Source organism: Convolutriloba macropyga, chromosome 13 (assembly GCF_964194025.1).
Source record: "Convolutriloba macropyga chromosome 13, txConMacr16.3, whole genome shotgun sequence".
In the NCBI taxonomy this organism is placed as follows: Eukaryota; Metazoa; Xenacoelomorpha; order Acoela; family Convolutidae; genus Convolutriloba; species Convolutriloba macropyga.
This window is the reverse complement of record NC_134480.1, coordinates 31439387-31459386: the sequence shown is the minus strand read 5'-3', so window position 1 is coordinate 31459386 and position 20000 is coordinate 31439387. Positions and strand designations below refer to the sequence as shown.

The 20000-nt window shown below is 34.9% G+C and overlaps 1 protein-coding gene and 1 non-coding gene across 2 annotated transcripts in view; both read right to left on the bottom strand.

Annotated features, from left to right (window-relative positions):
* Positions 1-20000, bottom strand: part of LOC142351907 (coronin-6-like) — a 560192-nt gene that overhangs the window by 437598 nt on the left and 102594 nt on the right. The gene's annotated exons all lie outside the window — the stretch shown is intronic.
* On the bottom strand, positions 1057-1128 carry Trnam-cau (transfer RNA methionine (anticodon CAU)). The gene has a single exon. It is a non-coding gene; the product is annotated as a tRNA-Met (tRNA).

The window sequence follows — 20000 nt, the reverse complement described above, 5'->3', positions numbered from 1 at the left end:
AAGTAAACACATACAAACACGCAAACACACACACACATACAGCCACAAACAAGCAAACACATACACACGCACGCACACGTACACACACACACACACACACACACACGCAAACACACACGCATACAGACACACACAAGCAAACACATACACACACACACGCGCGCATACAACACACACAGAGACACACACAAGTAGTAATATAGTGAGCTACACTCCCCGGGGTGGGTGAGGTCCCCCATGTATTAAGATAGGGTATGGCGTATTTTCCGGGATTTGGGACCTCCCTAACGTATTAAGATAGGGAATGAATTAGCATGTATTAAGATTAGGTATAGCGGCGTTAATGTATTAAGATAGGGTATAGCCGCCATGTATTAAGATTAGTTATAGCCGGCGACATGTATTAAGATTATGCGCCGACATGTATTAAGATTAGTAATAGCCGCCGACATGTATTAAGATTAGTAATAGCCGCCGAAATGTATTAAGATTAGTAATAGCCGCCGACATGTATTAAGATTAGTAATAGCCGCCGACATGTATTAAGATTAGTAATAGCCGCCGACATGTATTGAGATTAGTTATAGCCGCGGACATGTATTGATTAGGTGCCGCCATGTATTAAGATAGGGTATAGGTTTTGTGTATGTATTTGTGCATGTACATTTTCTAGTAGTATAGTCGGTGCAAATGTGGGGGGTAGGTTCGGAGACGCTCCTGATAGGCTGAAATTTTGAGGGGAAAATATCAATGTTTGTGTAGTTATTAAGTGATTACGTGAGAACAAAAGAATTGGCGTGGGTAATTAATTGCTGTAATTATGTGAGGGGTAATTATGTGACAGGTTGAATTTTGTTTACAAATTTTATGTTATTAAATTGTGAAATTAATTGGTGGGGGTTTTCAATTACCCTAGTTATCTGAGGGGTAATTATGTGACATGTTGAATTTTTGTTTACAAATTTTAGGTCAATTGCAAAGATTGTTCCCCTAATTGTTTGAATCAATTGTGTAACAAATGTCTTTTGCGCGCTCATTAATTGGAAAAAGTCAAGATAGCAAGAGGTAGTTTTGATCTACCGTCCTCTGGGTTATGGGCCCAGCGCGCTCCCACTGCGCCATCTTGCTAATTACATGCATATATGCATTATTTTTTGTACATTATTTGAAAAAAGATGTTAAATAAAAGAAAAAAATGAATTAAAATAGTATAAAATGACAGACACAGTACAAATTATGAGCATCAAAATACAAAATTACTCAATCATTTACAATAAACTGTATAAATTTCAATGAACATCAAGGTACACTTAGCCGAGTGGTTAATAAAGTTCGATAAAAAAAGTTTAGAAAACTCACGAGAAACAGTTACGAGAAACATATACTATCGACTTTATTAACTTCAGCTTACTAAATACCAAAATGAACACTACTACATATAGTTACTTATAAAATTTAACACATGTACATCATGAATATTGTTCAAGTTGGTTTGGAAAAACTTAAATAGTTGAAATGCTGCAAAAATTGCGTAGAATCCACACAAATTTTGCATCTTCTGAAGTGGTCGATGTATTATTTTTTGGTACTTTTTACCTAAAAATTTGTAATGTGTTACTGATCGAGCCAGAGAATCCGCATAATAGTAACTTCTGTTGAGTCGAGCAATCAATATCCAATGTTCACCGACTTCTTTACTCGAAGCAGTGTTAATGATTGCAAAGCTGAATTTGGGTAAATTTGGAATGAAATCTGCTGGAAACGATCCAATGTATTTGAATTTTAGCTCAGGAATGCGTTCAATAATTTGTTGAAGAGATTGATTATCCATGACAAATAATCTTCTGTTTCAATTCGCAAGCTCCGTTTGAACAGGGATTTCTCACATTACAATCAAGTTGAAATGATTCGTTCTTTTCAATAAAGCAACAATCTTTAGATTGGGGAAATTTACGTATCAGATCTCCTGTAGATTTACTTACTCTGTCTTCACTATTACCTGTGACATCGGGATGAAAGATAATAATGATGATTAAAAGTCCCAGGAATACTGCACAAATAAGGTATACATATAAGTTTGGAGTAGGTCTACCCCAATTTTCATCCATTCCCTATCTTGATATTATAGTGTGAAAAGGGTTGCAACTGGGCGATGAAAGTACATATCCAACAAATGTTCCAACGCAGAAGGCAATAATATAAAAACCATAAAAAATTGAGAAGAAAATTAAAAAATCTTGATTAATGCAGAGTTCTTCAGACATTCTTAGCAACTGTTCCAAACTGATCAATTTTAACTGTTGAGATTCGTTCTCCGAGAACAATTAACTCGGTAACATTGGTTAGCGGACGTTCAAAGAACATTTCTAAACGAAGACTTTCCCCACTGAGTTCAGGATAATGAACATTTTCACCAGCATCTTGGAGTGATGTGAGATCGAATACAAGCACATAATGATCTGTGAAGAAATCATTCGGTAACGCAGGAATTTCTTCGTTGAAGTTCATTGCCTTCATTGTTGTAACATAAGCTCTACAATTGTTGGTTGTATCAATTGAGACAACAGCTCTCCCCCCTCGAACAATTCTCAGCTCCCGCAGTCCAAACTTTCGATAATGAAAAGGATTTTCTTGAAAATGTCCGGTGAATGCTGAATTAGTGTTCATTGCTATTGCAATTCGTCTGATTGGGGCATTATTGAAAACATTTTCCTGAATAAATTGATTTTGTCCAGAAGGAATAATAAATGTTCGCGCAATTGTCTCCATAAAATTATAGCAAGCTGGTTGATGTGTTAGTTGATACTTGATTGTCTGGTGATAGACCTCATTAACGACAACACGTCTCGTAAAAAGTGAACAGTCAAGAACTCTAAGGGAAACATGTGGATTGTAGGAAATCATGTAAAAATTTGGTCTCGCTCGAATCAATTTGAGTCTAATTTTTGTATTTGGAAGTAATAATTTTTCACATTGAAATAAGTCGATTGCAAGTTTACCATATAAGGTAACCCCATCTTTCAACAAAAGCTCTTCTTCCCTATCTATGAACGGACTTTTTTCATAATCACTAGGATCTTTCTCAAATTCGTATCCATGACAAGCCAAAATTCCTTCATTATTCATTGTAGAAGCATTGAATTCATTGGATATCAGAGCTTTGTGGCCATAGAGTCCGTTAGAGTTGTACACTTGTTGATTGTTCAAATACACTTCGCAGTTGGAGAAAAGAGAGTGTAACAAGTTGTTGACATGAGTCAAATATTGTAAATCATCATCAGTGAAAGTCATACCCATATCTGGTTTTCCATGCTCCTCTTTTTTCATGAAATCGTCAAATAATCTTCCCTTTTGTAATCCAACTTTAATTTGTAAATGAATATCTCTCATATCGAGATAAATACTTCTATCTGTTTCAAATTCAAATTCAATGCTGCTTTCATCCAATGAAGTGCTGGGATAAACTTCTTGAATATGGGATGATTCAATTGGTTCCAAAACCGGAATTTTATCAAAAATCTCCAAGCAAGAATTTGTAAAGTGTCCATAACGGAAATTACTGTCATTTGTTGATCTGGTATTCATTTTAGTTTGGTAAAAATATCCCTCCTAGTTCGACGACGTCGACTGATTGTTGGCGAGCGTTTTCGAATAATACGTCGTTTTCTAGGTTTTCCTCCTCCTAGTTGTTTACGTAAAATTTTCTTTCCAACATCTGTGGCTGCAGATTTGAACTTTTTCCTTCCAGCTAATACATTTCCGATTTCTGGCGCAGCTAATTCAATCAAGTCAGCACCAACTCTTTTAGCTGCTGGTACAACATATCGTCTCAAAAAAGGAATTGCAGTTCTCCCAATTGTTTGTGCTAAAGCTCCAAATCCTCTTCCCCTTTGTCTTGAATAACCACGAAAATACGGTAAATCACTGTCTGCAACCATTTTTTGTAAACTTAATTTTAAAAATGATTGTCTGAAGCTCTTCTGAACATCAATACAGCTCTTGTTACACCTACTGAATTGAAGGGAACTTTTTCACCGTATGAGTCGCGGAGCTCAAGTTTAATGCTGTGGAAAGAATTTTTAAGAATTTTTTTAAATTGTAGATTTGGGAAGTTTTGATAATTCATATATTGCCCAGTAGATATTATGTCTCCATTCTTAATTTTAGAAATAAACGGAATACATCTCAAAAGCGCGGCTTTTGTATCACCTACAATATTGTATTCAACAATATCACTGTATATCATGAGAGTATGAATTCGAACAATATCATAGGGAAATTTAGGAAAATGTGGTCCAGCACCACTCATAAAAGCACCCATTCCGTAAACAGCTTCCTCACACCCAAATACGTGACAGAGATCAGTACTGAAGATAACTAGTAACGAGTTTTCATTAGGAAGGCTTAGGGATATTCTCTGTGTAATTCTGTTGACTTTTAATTTGATTGGGGTTTTCTCATACTTTTCTCTTTCCTGAATTTGTTTGTTCATTTCGTTCACAATATCAGATATTGATGGATATAGTCCTGCATCAATTGTATAATAATCGGAAGGTTTTGTATCTGGAGTTGCAGCATCTAGATAGAAAAATTTTCCATCTGTAATATTCTGGTACAAAGATAGATATGATAGTTCGGTTATTGCCACCTCCCATTCTCCTTCAAGGTTAATCTGTTCGGGAAGGAAATTGGTAAAAGAACTCAATGTATTATTTGGATAACAATCAAAGGATGCGTTGGAAACCAGCTCTACCGTAAAAGAGTTCATCACTAAATGATACACTTTGAGAGCTCTTGTTCATAAAATTTTCCTAGTATTTCATCACCCTGCTCTCCCTTGAGGTTGTATGTTGGAGGTTTGTACGTAGCAATCTTAACAATTTCAAAGATTTCACTCGTGAACTGTGACTTGTATCCTTTTCTAAAAGGAATATCGTATTTCGAAATTCGTACTTTATCCCCTACTTTAAACCGAGGTTTTTTGTATTGTCTGATCGGATTTTTGTAAAAAATTGATAAAAAGTCTTTGTTTTTTACCTCTTTTGGAGCTTTACCTGTAGATCTATTTACTCTACTATTCATTGTATTTAGGAAAGATCCCATTTTTACAAGGTACTTATGCCCGTTTTCTTCCATGAAGCGTAAATAATGTTTTTCAAAGATCTGATAGCTCTCTCAGCTACGGCAGCTTTTGTTTCATTTCTCGTTGAATAAATTTTAATTTTCTTTTCTCCACAAAATTTCCGAAATTCGCCACCAAACTCTGTTCCTTGATCAACCCATACTTTTTGTGGGATGTTGTTTTTTCGTAGCATTTTTTTGAAAGCTGCTACAGCATCTGTAGAATACTTTGATTTCATTGGTTGAACACGGACAAAACGAAAAAATACATCAACGCAGATTAATAGATACTTTACTCCGTTATTAAACTCTGACAATTTGTCCATAAAAGCTAAATCAAGACACCAAATTTCATTTATCCGCTTTGCAAATGCAGGTAATCGTCTAAAATGTCGATTTGCTTGACGGTATTTTGTATAGGAATTTTTAGTGTGGAGAAAGGAAATAACCTTGCCTCTTGATAAACCGCTCGCTTTTTGAAGATTTCTAACCGATCCAAATGCAGCTTTTCCTTCTTTGTATAATCGTTGAAGTTTCGCTTTTTCAGATTTTGAAAGGGATCCAACTCCCTCTGTCTTTGCTTTTGGCATCCTTGTTTACAATTTTGCTCGGACTTATCCCTGTAGCATCAAGTATTGTGTAATATATATCAGGAAATGCAATATTTTTTCTCTTCAATGCGTAAATAAAATCGGTAAATGCTACATTTGTATCTCTTCCATCCAGTAAAATGGAGTCACTGAGGGACAGCTTGATTCGAGGACATTTGAGTATTTGATCTACAACTGACTCGTTTTTGAATGATTTTGTGTTAGTGGTGATGTCCTTGTGAAGAGAATCTAAATTTTGTGGAACGAAGTTAACTTTTTCCTCACTCTCGTCCAATTTATACACATGTAATTTGAATTTTTGTTCGTAAAGCTGTTGAGGAATCAAAACAAACTGTTCCATTTCAAGAAAGACGGTTAATGATAGATGGAGTTAGAATTGATATAAGTTCTGTTCCTTTCCTTGAACTTAAAATTGCTCTCCTTTTATTTATTCCAGTTCTTTTTAGAATAAGCTGATGAATTTCGTCTTGATACTTTTTTACGTCTCGTTTTTGAATATCTTGCAGTTCTCCTCTGAGCATGTTTACGATGCACTCGTTTAGGAACTGAATAAATTCTTTCGGACAATTTTTTAGGTAAGTTCTTTTGAAGTTCCGGGAATAACTTTGGAACGTTGTCAGAGTAGAGAGATGTTGTGTGCTCATCACTCAAAAATGTGGTCTGCTGTTTATGTTGTGGAAGGAAAAAAATTGAAGGAATCGATCCACTATTTGTACAAAATCGAAGAGAGTCGACTGTTTTGGGAGTTAAATCAATAAGTAAATGACCATAAGGAATAGAAGTTGCTTTGGTATACCAATCTTTTAATTGTGAACCTAATCCCACTGTTGGCTCAGAGTGTTTATTTGCAGTACATCTCTAGGAGATTTGAACAAGACGATATGAGTATTTTGTAACTCTATATCTCTTCCTAATCTACTCTGATGAAATAAAATGTGTTTGATGTATATTGTGCTGAGTCCTTTATGTCTTCCAGCTGTTGCAATTTTAACGAAATCTTTAGAGCTGGAAATCTCCTCACAAGAGTCGTCAAAAACTAACAGATACTTTGTTCCGTTATTTGGGAGGTTTTGAATAAACTCAAAGTCAACTCCTTCTATGAACTCAATATTTTTAACATCTTTAGACATTAAACCATAAAGAGATTGATAATGTTGATAGAAGTAGTAAATTTTGTCGAACTCTGGTTGAAAAGTTCCAATTGTTAACCATTCATGTATAAGATGAGATTTCCCAGATCCGCTTGGACCAACCAATGAAATAAAAATTCGTTCTTTTGTGGAAATTATCTTGTTCATAATTTAGGTGAAGGTAAAATATAACCAACTGTACTAGAAAGGATTGCAATCCAAACTGTTGTTTCTTCACACGTTGTAGCCAATGTTATTCGTACTATACAACAGACCAGAATTACGAGTATAACAAAAAATTGGGACAGAAAAACGACTAAAGACCTATTACAAGTCTGTCCAAAACATTTCCATGATTGTCGTTCCTGATTATTATCATCAAAGACAAAATTACCCCAATTTAATCCTTTATCTGTATGCTCAGTCATTTAAACGTAATCATTGAGACGATAGAGAAAATGTTTCAACTGAATTGTGATGTAAATAAATAAAAAAATGAGATAAGCTTCTAAACATAAAAAAGAAACAAACAACAGCGACAGCCAAAACACTGTCTCTTCACAGGAATTAATAACAGAAAGCATAAAAAAGGAGAATAAATTCAAAATTAAGAAAAAGGACAGAATTGAAATGAAGAATAACTGTGTAACGCTAGGACAAAATTTGTTCAACTTTCTCATTATTGAAGCAACTTTTCTATGTTTTGTAGGCGAAAAAAATGATTTTAAAAATTAATTAAAAGACAATATGATACATTACAATCAAAGTATATAAAAATTTTTACAAATATTAAATTTTGTCAAAAAAATTAAGAACCCAAGTTCCATAAGCATAAGCTTTCTTCTCTGCACAGTGTAATGTTTTCTTGTGTCGGTAGGGGTAGTTACTACATTCCCAGATTGTATCTTCGTTGGAAATCAACTTAGAGGCTTTTGGACATCCAAAATCGTCCAAATTTTCCACATCCTTACACAAATAATTGGATAGGATTTTACATTTCTCCAATCCTTTGGCAAAGTATTCGGTTGTAGGAGAACAATGTTGATGAATTATGGTTGGAAGATCTGAGTAATCAACTTTTCCATTATTCCAGTTTATTCCACGTAAATTCTTTGTGTTCCACTTTGCTTGAAATGTTGGCTTGTAGTCATTCGGTGGGAGGAATGTATATCCTAACACAATTCCGTCCTTGACAATTCCCAGCTCCTTGACAACTGTTCCCTCCAAGCACTCAATACCAAACACAACGAGAGTCATCCTCTTTTTAGCTGAGATAATTGACAAACGATTAACAATCTAGTATTTTAAAAATATGAGGATGACAAACTTTGATGTAGAGACAAAAGAATAATCCAGTTATATGACCTAGAAGACAGGAGCTGGGTAATTGCGGCAGCATGTAACAATAACCTGGTCCTTCGTCTGTTGTTGTTTTCACAGCTCCAGCAGAATCATGTAAAATTGCATGTAGACGAAAAATTTTTGATCTAGCTAAGAAAAAGTCCAAAAGAGAGTTTCCATATCCAATTCTTCCTCCGTGAGGAAACTTTTGATCAATTTCGTCCAAATCGACATTTCGGTCCCAAATTTTACACGCTGCGAGAAAACAGTTTTTACGTTTTTCGTTCGTAGGGAACATTGAAAGTATGCTTCCGTAACAATTGAAAATGTTTACCAGAGTAACAATATTCATTAACTCTGAGTTGTTTCGTCCAAAATAATGCAAGTCTTTTTGTAATTTTCTATATAGGAAAGAAGTGTTGGTAGATGATCTACTAGATTTTTATACTCCTCTTTTTCAAATCAATCTTTGTAAGAAAACTCCACTGATATCCGTTCCAGCGATGTTGAGAAATGGAAATTTCTTGTTTGTCAGAACGATATGTTAGAGTTGTTCTGCGCAGCCCATTATGAATAACCCACTTGAATTCAGAAATTTGGGACTCTACGTCTAAATTATCCAAATTGGGAAAAAATTTTGCGCTTCAAGAACTGTATATGAATACCTTTTAAGCTCGTGATGTAACCTGACGTGAAAAACTTTTGATTTATCTCTGAGACTTAAGAAAATGTTTCTAGAGCATCCAATATCCCAACTCATTCTAAGAAGAAAAAAGTTTCAAATGAAAAAATGTTTACTGAAAGTCAAATACATATAATCACCAAATATTCATCATTCAATATAAAAAACACATCATAATATTGCGCAGCAGTAGTTATTGAAATGTACATTGTTCAATATTAGAGAAGTCTTTAAGATTTTCAATGAGTTCCTTGAATTCTTCCATTTTATAGCTGACGTAAGTCACTTGCTTGAACTCATTGCTCTCTTTGCGACAAAATAGTCGGATCTGGACATAAACTGAAGCTGGATTGTCCTGAACGTACTGTATAAAGGTAACGTAGAGTCTTCGATTTTTTCCAATGCTGATCTCTCTTGCTTTGTGACATTGTTGCAGCACGTCTTCCATTTTTGGGTTCTTCTCAAATTGAGCTGGATTTTCTCGAATTTCCCAGTCTCCATTCAGCAGATCGTTCTTCAGAAGACAAAATTTCTTGAATTCGTAATCTCCAATTCTCAGTTGTTGGTACTTTTCAAATGTTCCACATTTATCTTTTTTAAAGACTTGAAAAGTTGGTTCCGAGTAATTTTGTCCATTTCTAAATATTTGGGACACAGTAAATCTCCCAAAATGTGTTTGGATGAGAACCAAAGTCAATATAAAATGGGACGGAATCAGTACCCAATTTAGGTTGTGAATCTGTAAACATTGATGGAGCGCTCGAGTAACAAGGAGATACTTTGGAGAGAGACATTTACGTAACTTGAGTAAGCTGCGAGAAGTTGATTAAATGATTTGCTTAAAAATTAAGGGCCTCTACAACGCAGAATTTCCTTTTATGCTAATGACATCATTGTTTTCGCACAATTTCCTAAAAAGGAAGAGAAAAATGTGTCTATTTAGAATTCTTCCTTAAAAGGATTTCTAATCAGAAATTTTCAATAAAGAAAACTTTTGAATCATTATAGAAAAAGAGTCTTTGTGTTTAGCAAGTCTGTGTTGCATTAGAGAGAAGTAGTGACGAAAATATTTTGAACAAGTAAAACATCGAAATTTCTTAATCCGCTGTTTCTTGAATTGATTCATAGTTCAAATGAGATTTTAAATTGCACATAACAATTTCATTGGTTTCCTTATTTGGAATTTGAATTCCTTTATAATTTATAAGTTGATTTCCTTATTTGGAATTTGGTTTTATTTTTAATAAATAAATTAGTTTCCTTATTTGGAATTTAAGTTCAAATAAGGAAATCAATTTCTTTAGAACTAAATAATATTACAGAATGGCAGCAGTTATGTGTCAGGTTTTACCACACTTTTACAAAAAATTCTGTGAAAAGGCGTTGTTTATATCTGTATCTGTCAAAGATTATAGACCATATATTCTTACAAGTGAATATGTTGTTGCTTCACACAACAGTTTCTGTCCCCTGAAAACCTGTCGATATCACATTGTTCTCATTTCTTTCTCCATCGGAGACTTGCTTCAAAAACTGGAAGATCTCTCCTATTTATATCAGACAGTTGATTGTTTATATACATTATAAAAACATCAATTTTTTGGCAATATTTTGGAAGAATCGGGACTTGTCTTTACTCAGTTAGACAGAGCAGTACAACACAATTGTGAGAACAAATATGTTGAGAAGTTACCTAGTGTGTCTAAAAAAAGATTGAGTAGAAAGAAGTTCAAGAGACATCTACTACGCGCTGAACAAAGAAATGTAAGCACACAAACAATGGGATCTTCTTTTCTGGACAAAATTCAATCTCTTAAAAACTCAAAATATGAGGGTGAATTGATAAAAATTGTTGACTGTTTGTTAGACGGCCATGGCTTAATTGATAATTCTCTGTTATATCTTGAAATTAGAAAGTAATAAATTTGTAATTGCATCACAATTATTTACATAATATCAGTTTTATATTTGGTTTAAAAATCAAGAAAATTCAATTTCTCATTTTATACAATCTTTTTCTTAAATGTTTAAATTGATACCTCTAATCTGTTAAATGTCAAGTTTTGTAACAAATTATTCTTTTAAAAGTCGAGTTTTCTCACAAAAATTTTTGTTAACTGTTGGGTTTTGGAACAATTTATTTTAATAAAAGTCGAGTTTTCTCAACGAAATTTTTGTTAAATGTCGAGTTTTCATTCAATTTTTTTGTTTAAATATCAAAAAACAGTTTCCAATTGGATACAATAAAGCGCAAATTTTTTCCTGATTTTCACCAGTTTACGGTATAATTCAACGCAAAAAAGGAAGAGATTTTTTAATTTGTAAAATGACAAGTTTTTTTTTCTATAACAACTTAAAAATCGAGTTTTCATACAGGTTTTTTTCTTAGAAATCAAATTTTTGATCAAAAACTTTTGTTAAATGTCGAGTTTTGATAATGCTATTTCCGTTAAATATCAAGTTTTGTAACGAAGTTTCAAAATTCAAAATTTTGTTTGATTATATCCTTGTGGACTGGTTTAGAAAAGAAAGCTCACATGAGAAAAATTATACTATAAAGAATGTTTAAATACATCACCAGGAAAATGTATAAATCAACATACAACTTTTCCGTTAAGATCGATTACAAATGAAGCTGCAAAATTGTACCAACTCGAATCTATTCAAACAGAGTTCTCACAACATACTCTGGTAAGTTTTGAATCTCATTCCCAAAAGGTCTAGAACGTTCAAATATTACTGGAGGATCAGTTGGTTGAACGCTGATTGAAGTTGTTGAGTTTTCATCAGTCAGCAAAATTGGATTGTGCGCCGTTCCATCCTCTATGGAAGGTGTTGTCATTGATGGAGTAGTCGACATATCAGTAGAACCATAGTACTGTGCCGGATCAAAGTTCTGCTGTTCATTTGATGTCCAAGTGCTAGTATCAACACTTAGCTCGCTCCCATCAAAGCTTGACACAGTTTGAAGCAAATTCCCTGACTCCTCCACTGAACTCAAAACTTGATTTACATCCGGGCTAGAGAACCAAGAGTTGGGAATTTGCCCTTCTTCCCAAGGGAAAGTATATTGAATGTTGCCAGCGACGTAGGTAGGTGGAAATTCTGTCCCAGCAACGTGGGGATAGTGGTGCCCACTAATAACAGCAACTTCGTGTCCCATCGCTTGAGTTCCAAGCTGATTCTCCGTAATTGGAACCTGACCCTGATGATAGGTGTCGAACTGTTGTCGCTGGTGTTCAATAATATGCCACACAGTGATGGGTAAAGTCATTACAGACTCATATAATCCGTTTGATAAGTCTTTAATACTTATCCGAGCAGTCTCCTCAGTGAAGGAAAATGAGTACAGAAGACTGTTGTTTTGCACAGTAAACTCCATTTTGTTCAGATGAGTTGATAGAAGTGGATTTTTTAGGAACAAAAGCAGTTTGTAAATGAACGTATTGAAAACTGTCAAGTAGAGAGTAAGTTAGAAAACAACAAAATTCACTTTATAGTAGGACAAAAAGAAAATCTAAGTTAGAAACAGATAAACGTTACAACTGAAGTAGGATCTGTAGATAAGAAGAATGTGAATGTAGGTACTCAATTGTATAAAGTTTTGAAGAATAGTTAGCAGGACGATGAGGAACAGAGGTGAAATTAATATTGAGGAAATGAAAGAGAATGATGAAGTCTAACTTTGTCGCTCCTATTTATAGTGAATTCCGTCCAATAAGAACAAAGTAACCAAAGAAGGAAATATTTTGTAGAAAAACTGACGTTAGTAACCGAAACAGGAAATGGAAATCATTTAATGTATCCAAATATGGAAGAATTTGTTATAAAATGATGCTCGTATACGAAGCAGGAACATCAATGCGTGAATAGAAACCAAATATGGTTTTTGAATAATACATGTATCACATGATATGACTACTTGTTTACTAAATAAGGATAGCTCATTGGGAACGAAGTGACATAATTTACCAAAAATGTTAAGCTCTGATAAATTTGTTCAACTTCGTTAAATTTTAAATCAATCTCGGAAAGTATTCCATTTTTGGAACAGAACTTTTGTATATATATATTTGGGAGCCGAATTCCAAATCGAATTTTTACTCCTTCAGAATTGTAATCTGTATAATAATGAAAAAACAACGCGCTTTGTACAGATGAAGTGATTGCTATGGGGTCAGGAATTGGAATACAGTTCGCTTGTGCTAGATTTCTGTACTGTTCTAAAATTTCGGGAACAGAATTCAAAATAAATAAAATTTCGTACTTGTTAATGTGTAGCTCTGACGATAAATCAAATGATTGTTTCGTTATATAATCATCATATTTGAATTTTTTAATGGAAAATGTTGCATATTCGAATCCTTTACTAAATCGGATTATTCTGTCATTCTGAACGCAAATGTCCAAGAAATTGTAGAAAAAATAGGAATCAGCATCAATCTCGTCAACTTTGTAAGCATCGGCAATTCCTTCTTTCCTCCTATATATTTTTTCCAACAACTGTAAATGATTTTTGATTAACATTTTTCGCAAATGAGCAAAATTTCACGCAATACTCTGTTTATGTAAAAGAAAATTAAAATTAAGAAACAATTACACAAAATAAAATCGTTAATCTTCAGAATAATTTCTTTAACACGGGATTTTGATTGGTTGAGAGGTTCCAAGACAATAACGTTAAGTTGTAAAGTAAATATTTGTTCGTGAAGTATGGATGAATATTTGTTTTCGACATCTTTAACATTGTTGTAAAAGCACATTCATGTGCTAATTTCAATTTTCAATAGGACTAGATTTGTTTGCAAGCACCGGATTCATTATGTTCTAGAATGTTCGGTTATGACAACAAGCTTCTTAAAATGGAAATGATAAATTTCCATATATGGAGTGATGCGTCATAGCTGCGTTCCCTAAATGTACGAAAATAATTTCTTTCAATCTCACTTTGTTATTGTCACAATTAGTTGCTCGTCACAATACCCGAATTTGTTTCATCTTGTACCAAAACAATGCCTTCTCTCGATAGAAATCTCCCAGTGAAATGCACAAAGTGCAACAAAATGGTGGTGAAGAAGAATATGGCAAGGCACAAGCAGTCTTGTGATAGTGGGACTCTATTTTGTCCCAAATGTCCACATTTCAGTACAAAGAAGAAAGAAGACATGAATTACCACATTGCTAAGCATCACGCTCCTAAGGATACAAAGCAAAGCACTATGTGTACTGTATGCTTGGAGGAGTTTCCGAGTTTCTATTATCTTCAACAATACAAGAGGAGAAAGCATGGAACTTCAACAAAAGTTGGAACAAAATCGAGTGAAAAGCTTAAAGAAGTTCTAGAATCAGAGGAGCTAGAAAAGGACAACGAGCAGCTACAACAAGAACTTAGTGCTTGCCAGCACTTTTTTTGACGATACTGAGATGGAAAATGGAAGACATCAAGTGTTCAACTTCAAGCTGTCCAAGCTCGATCCTCATGAAATTAATAAAAAGTTGAAAGAAGTATTCGAAAAACTCAACTGTGCAGCCAAAGTCAACTTAGCTCTAGGATTTATATTAAGAAATGTGGATACGGACGAGTATCGATACTTCTACGCTCACGAGAACAACACTTTCTTCGAGAAATCTCATCTACTCTGTTCCAAAGGAGACTTAGTCTCTCTTCAGGACAGGATTGAAAAGATGGATTTAGTGGAGACGTGTGCTCAGGAGCGGGAGAATACAAAATGGCGATTTGCTCTGACTACAAATGTAACAATATTTTGCGCTCTCCTAAAATCCATTCCAATGGGATGTATCGATGCTGTTCTTCCTGAACAGTTACTCAGACGACCAGATGTGAATTGTCTCGTATCGAATGGCTATGGTGAGACTTACAAAGATTATCTTTGCTTATTCCGCGCTATAGCTGTTCACTTATATGGATCATCGGAGCTTGAGACCAATGCAAAAAATTTGTTTAGTGCATTCCTCCACGAATCTGGACAAGACGCAATCAATTTCAGAGGGGTATCGATCGATCATCTTGTATTTGTTGAAAATGCGATAAAGCACAACATATTTATTTACGATATTGACATTGTAGATGGAGATTTTGTTGGTGAACTTGCGAGGAGAAGTATTGAAATGTATGAGAAAAATATTAATTTATTACGTTACAACAACCACATATGCTATGTAGATGATATCAACAGATTCTTTAAACGATTCCGTTGTCCCAGTTGCGATACGTTCATTCAGAAAGCGGGAAATTTCAACCGCCATGTTAAAACGTGTAAAGATAGAGTACAGCATATTTACCCAAAGAGTGTGTATACATTGCGCGAGACCTTATTTGATAAGCTTGACGGATTTGGAATTTCCTACAACGATGAACAAAAATTGTTCAAGAACTTGGCTATTTTTGACTTTGAATCGATATGTGTACCCTCCGACCAATTAAAAGATACAAACACAACCACTTGGATTGGAAAGCATGAACCAATCTCTGTCTCTATTTCCTCCAATTTAATTGATGAACCTGTCTTCCTATGCGATAAAGATCCGAAAGCTCTCATTATATCTTTTGTTGAAGCTATTGAAGACTTAGCAAACAAAAGTAAAACTGAAATGTGGACAAAGTTTTCCTCTATTGAAGCAGTAATCAGAGCACGAGTTAACGCAATTGGCGAAAATTTAATTAAAAGAAAGGATCAAAACGCTTCAGCATTTGAGTGTGAAGATGAACGTACCGAAGAAGATGATGAAGCTGATATGTCTACGCAATTTCTCCAAATGCAGAAAAACCAGCTTTTTGACTTACAGCAGCACTTTGAGCGTTATGTGAACACTTTACCTGTGTTCGGATTCAATAGTGGAAAATATGATTTAAATCTCATTAAGTCCTATCTCCTACCCTATCTTATTCATGAGCGCGACATTCAACCTACTGTTATTAAAAAAGCAAATCACTTTGTTTCTCTTAAGTTTGGTGATGTACAATTTCTCGATATCCTCAACTTTCTCGGTGGAGCTACATCACTTGATTCTTTCCTTAAAGCATACAAGACAAATGAGACCAAAGGATTCTTCCCCTATGAGTGGTTTGACTCTCCCGAAAAGCTCGATGCAACTTTTCTCCCCCCTTACGACCGTTTCTTTAGCAAACTGAGAAACTATAATCCACTGGAGAAGGAATTTACTGATTTCACTAAATTGCTTAACAGTGGATTTTCTCAACAACAGTCATTAAAAAAGTTGAGGTTGAAAAATGTTCCTCCATCTGGAATTGACAATTACAATTACCTGAAAGTGGTCTGGGAGCAAGAAAAAATGGCTACATTCAGAGATTTTGTCAAGTGGTACAACAACAAGGATGTTGTTCCAACACTGGAGGCAATGCAAAAAATGATGGAGTTTTATCACAACAAGGGTATCGATATGTTAAAACTTGGATGTACACTTCCGAACTTGGCTAATATCTGTCTTCACAAGTCAACAAACCACAAGTTTTTTCCATTTGTTGAAGCTGACAAAGATTTACATAACAAAATACGTGAGGATATGACTGGTGGTCCATCTATTGTTTTTACTAGAAAAGCAGTAGTTGATCAGACCTTCATACGAAACTCTGAAAACCTTTGCAAGTCTATCGTAGGTATTGACGCTAGCCAACTCTATCCCTTTTCAATGTGTCAAGAAATGCCCACTGGACTTTACACTCGATGGGAATTTGATACAGATTCTCAAAAATTCAGGGCTCGAACAAACAGATCTCGAACATTTGAGAACATGGTTATGTCATATCTTCAATCACAACGTGCCGAATGTAAAATTGAGAGCTACTACACAACCGGAAAACAGAAGAAGATTGATTGTTTTAGCGTAGACGGATTTTGCACACATTGTAATATTGTGTTTGAAGCCATGGGTTGTTACTTTCATTTCTGTCCTTGTCAGGAAGCTAAAGCAAGTCTCTCGGAAGAGGAAACACAGAGAGGGATTAGAAAAAGAGAACATGATGAATTGAGAAGAGATTACTTAAAAAGTAAAGGATATAAGATTGTTGAAATCTGGGAGTGTAAATGGTGGGAAAGTGTTAAAGAAGAAGAAAATGTCAGAAATCACGTGAGAAAGAACTTTCCTTTCAAATTACCTTTGAAGCAAGAGTCTTTACTAGCTAAAATAAGAGATGGGGAGATGTTTGGATACGTACAATGTGATTTGGAAGTTCCCACAGGTTTGAAGTACAAGTTTTCGAATTTCCCGCCTATTTTTAAAAATTTCAACGTTAGTCGAGCTGATATTGGGGATTATATGAGAGATTACGCTGTCGAAAACAACTTACTGAAGCAACCTCAGCGAATGCTAATTTCAAGTTTCAATCTGGAAAATGGAACAATTATTACTCCCCTACTAAATTTCTACATCAGCCTCGGTCTGAAATGTACAAGAATTTATAGATTTGTACAGTACACGCCGCGCAAATGTTTCAACACCTTTGTACAGTCAGTGGTAGACGCTAGAAGAGGTGGAGATGAAAATCCTGATTCCAGCGTTGTTGCTGAGACTATGAAATTATTGGGTAATAGCTCTTACGGTTATCAGATTATGGACAGAAGCAAACATACAGAAACGAAATATTTGAACGATGAGAAGACGCACAAAGCAATCAATGGGAAAATGTTTAAGCGGTTGAACAATGTCTCAAAAGAGCTTTACGAAGTTGAGCTAGCAAAATCAAAAATTGAACACCGCGAACCTATAATAGTTGGATTCTTCATACTTCAGTACGCTAAATTACGTATGTTGGAGCTCTACTATAACTTCTTTGACAGATTTTGCGACGTGGATAAATTCGAGGAGTTAGAGATGGATACAGATTCCCTCTATTTAGCCTTAGCTCATGAGAATTTGTATGATTGTATTCGACCTGCTAAAAAACAAGAATGGGAAGCATTGAGAAAGCAGGACTGTAACGACTCTTTCCAAGCAGATGCTATTCAAAATTTCTTCCCTAGAACATGTTGTTCTAAGCATAAGAAGCATGATAAACGGGAACCAGGACTTTTCAAGGAAGAATTCAGATGTACGGAAATGGTTTGTCTTTGTAGCAAAACTTATTGTTGCTACGATGCACAGTCTGACAAATACAAGTTCAGCAGTAAAGGTCTCAATAAAAGAACACTAGAAGAGAATGGAGACGATGGAGAAATATCGACGTGTGATGGATGAAATTATCAATCTTACTTCAACAAATAGAGGGTTCAGAACAATAAACCATTGTGTTGCTACGTATGAGCAGACAAAGAAGGGACTGTCCTATTTCTACCCTAAGCGCATTGTTCAGTCTGACGGTATTCATACAGCACCACTCAACATATAACTTAATTGCTTTTACTATAGCACAATTCTTTAGTATTCTCTATTACATTTATACTGTGTCTGTAATTTTATACAATTTTAATTCATTTTTTTTCCATCATTGAATTTTTTCCAATTAATGAGCGCGCAAAAGACATTTGTTACACAATTGACTCAAACAATTAGGGGAACAATCTTTGCAATTGACCTAAAATTTGTAAACAAAAATTCAACATGTCACATAATTACCCCTCAGATAACTAGGGTAATTGAAAACCCCCACCAATTAATTTCACAATTTAATAACATAAAATTTGTAAACAAAATTCAACCTGTCACATAATTACCCCTCACATAATTACAGCAATTAATTACCCACGCCAATTCTATTGTTCTCACGTAATCACTTAATAACTACACAAACATTGATATTTTCCCCTCAAAATTTCAGCCTATCAGGAGCGTCTCCGAACCTACCCCCCACATTTGCACCGACTATACTACTAGAAAATGTACATGCACAAATACATACACAAAACCTATACCCTATCTTAATACATGGCGGCACCTAATCAATACATGTCCGCGGCTATAACTAATCTCAATACATGTCGGCGGCTATTACTAATCTTAATACATGTCGGCGGCTATTACTAATCTTAATACATGTCGGCGGCTATTACTAATCTTAATACATGTCGGCGGCTATTACTAATCTTAATACATGTCGGCGGCTATTACTAATCTTAATACATGTCGGCGGCTATTACTAATCTTAATACATGTCGGCGGCTATTACTAATCTTAATACATGTCGGCGGCTATTACTAATCTTAATACATGTGGGCGCATAATCCTAATACATGTCGCCGGCTATAACTAATCTTAATACATGGCGGCTATACCCTATCTTAATACATTAACGCCCCTATACCTAATCTTAATACATGCTAATTCATTCCCTATCTTAATACGTTAGGGAGGTCCCAAATCCCGAAAAATACGCTATACCCTATCTTAATACATGGGGACCCCACCCACCCCGGGGAGTGTAGCTCACTATATTACTACTGCTAAACATGTAGCTAAATATGCAACTACCATATAGCTAAACGCTGCTTTTTTACACAATATTTTTTATCTGCTTCAGAATTCTATTTTTAGCTCATCAATGTGTGTGTGTGTGTTTTCAAAATTTGTTTCCCGAGAAGGTCAGTGGTTTTTCGTTTTGGAAGGAAAACAGTTTGTTACAAAAAGTTGGGCAAAGAATTGTACACTACCAGTTACAGCTGAGGAAGACGCCGAGTTTGCAGACGCTCATTTTGGCGTTTCGAAAAGTGAAAAACGTTTGGTCAGAGCAACAATTGAGTCCTATGAAAAAACTGGAAGTTATATCTTTCTAAACTTATTCACAAAAGATGTGCTTGACTATGAATTTCAACAAAGAATAACACTAACACCTGAAGAATTTGAAAAATTGGTGAAAAAATCTCCAAGCATTTGATCCGCCGCTAACAACTCTTATTATGATGATAAAACAGCTAAATCACCGCCAGCAAAAAAAAAAACAAAACTGACGTAAAAAGACGACGAGCAAGAGTCATTTGAATAAAAGAATCGTGTTGACAAAATGGTGGAAGCTATGTATGAGCGCTCAACTGCTTACTTAAAACATTTTCAAAAGAGTTTCAAGATTTTTGTTTCAGAAGAGAAACTATCTTCAATGTTTGCCGGGAAAAACGCTTTATGCATGCATTTTGAAGAAAAGTT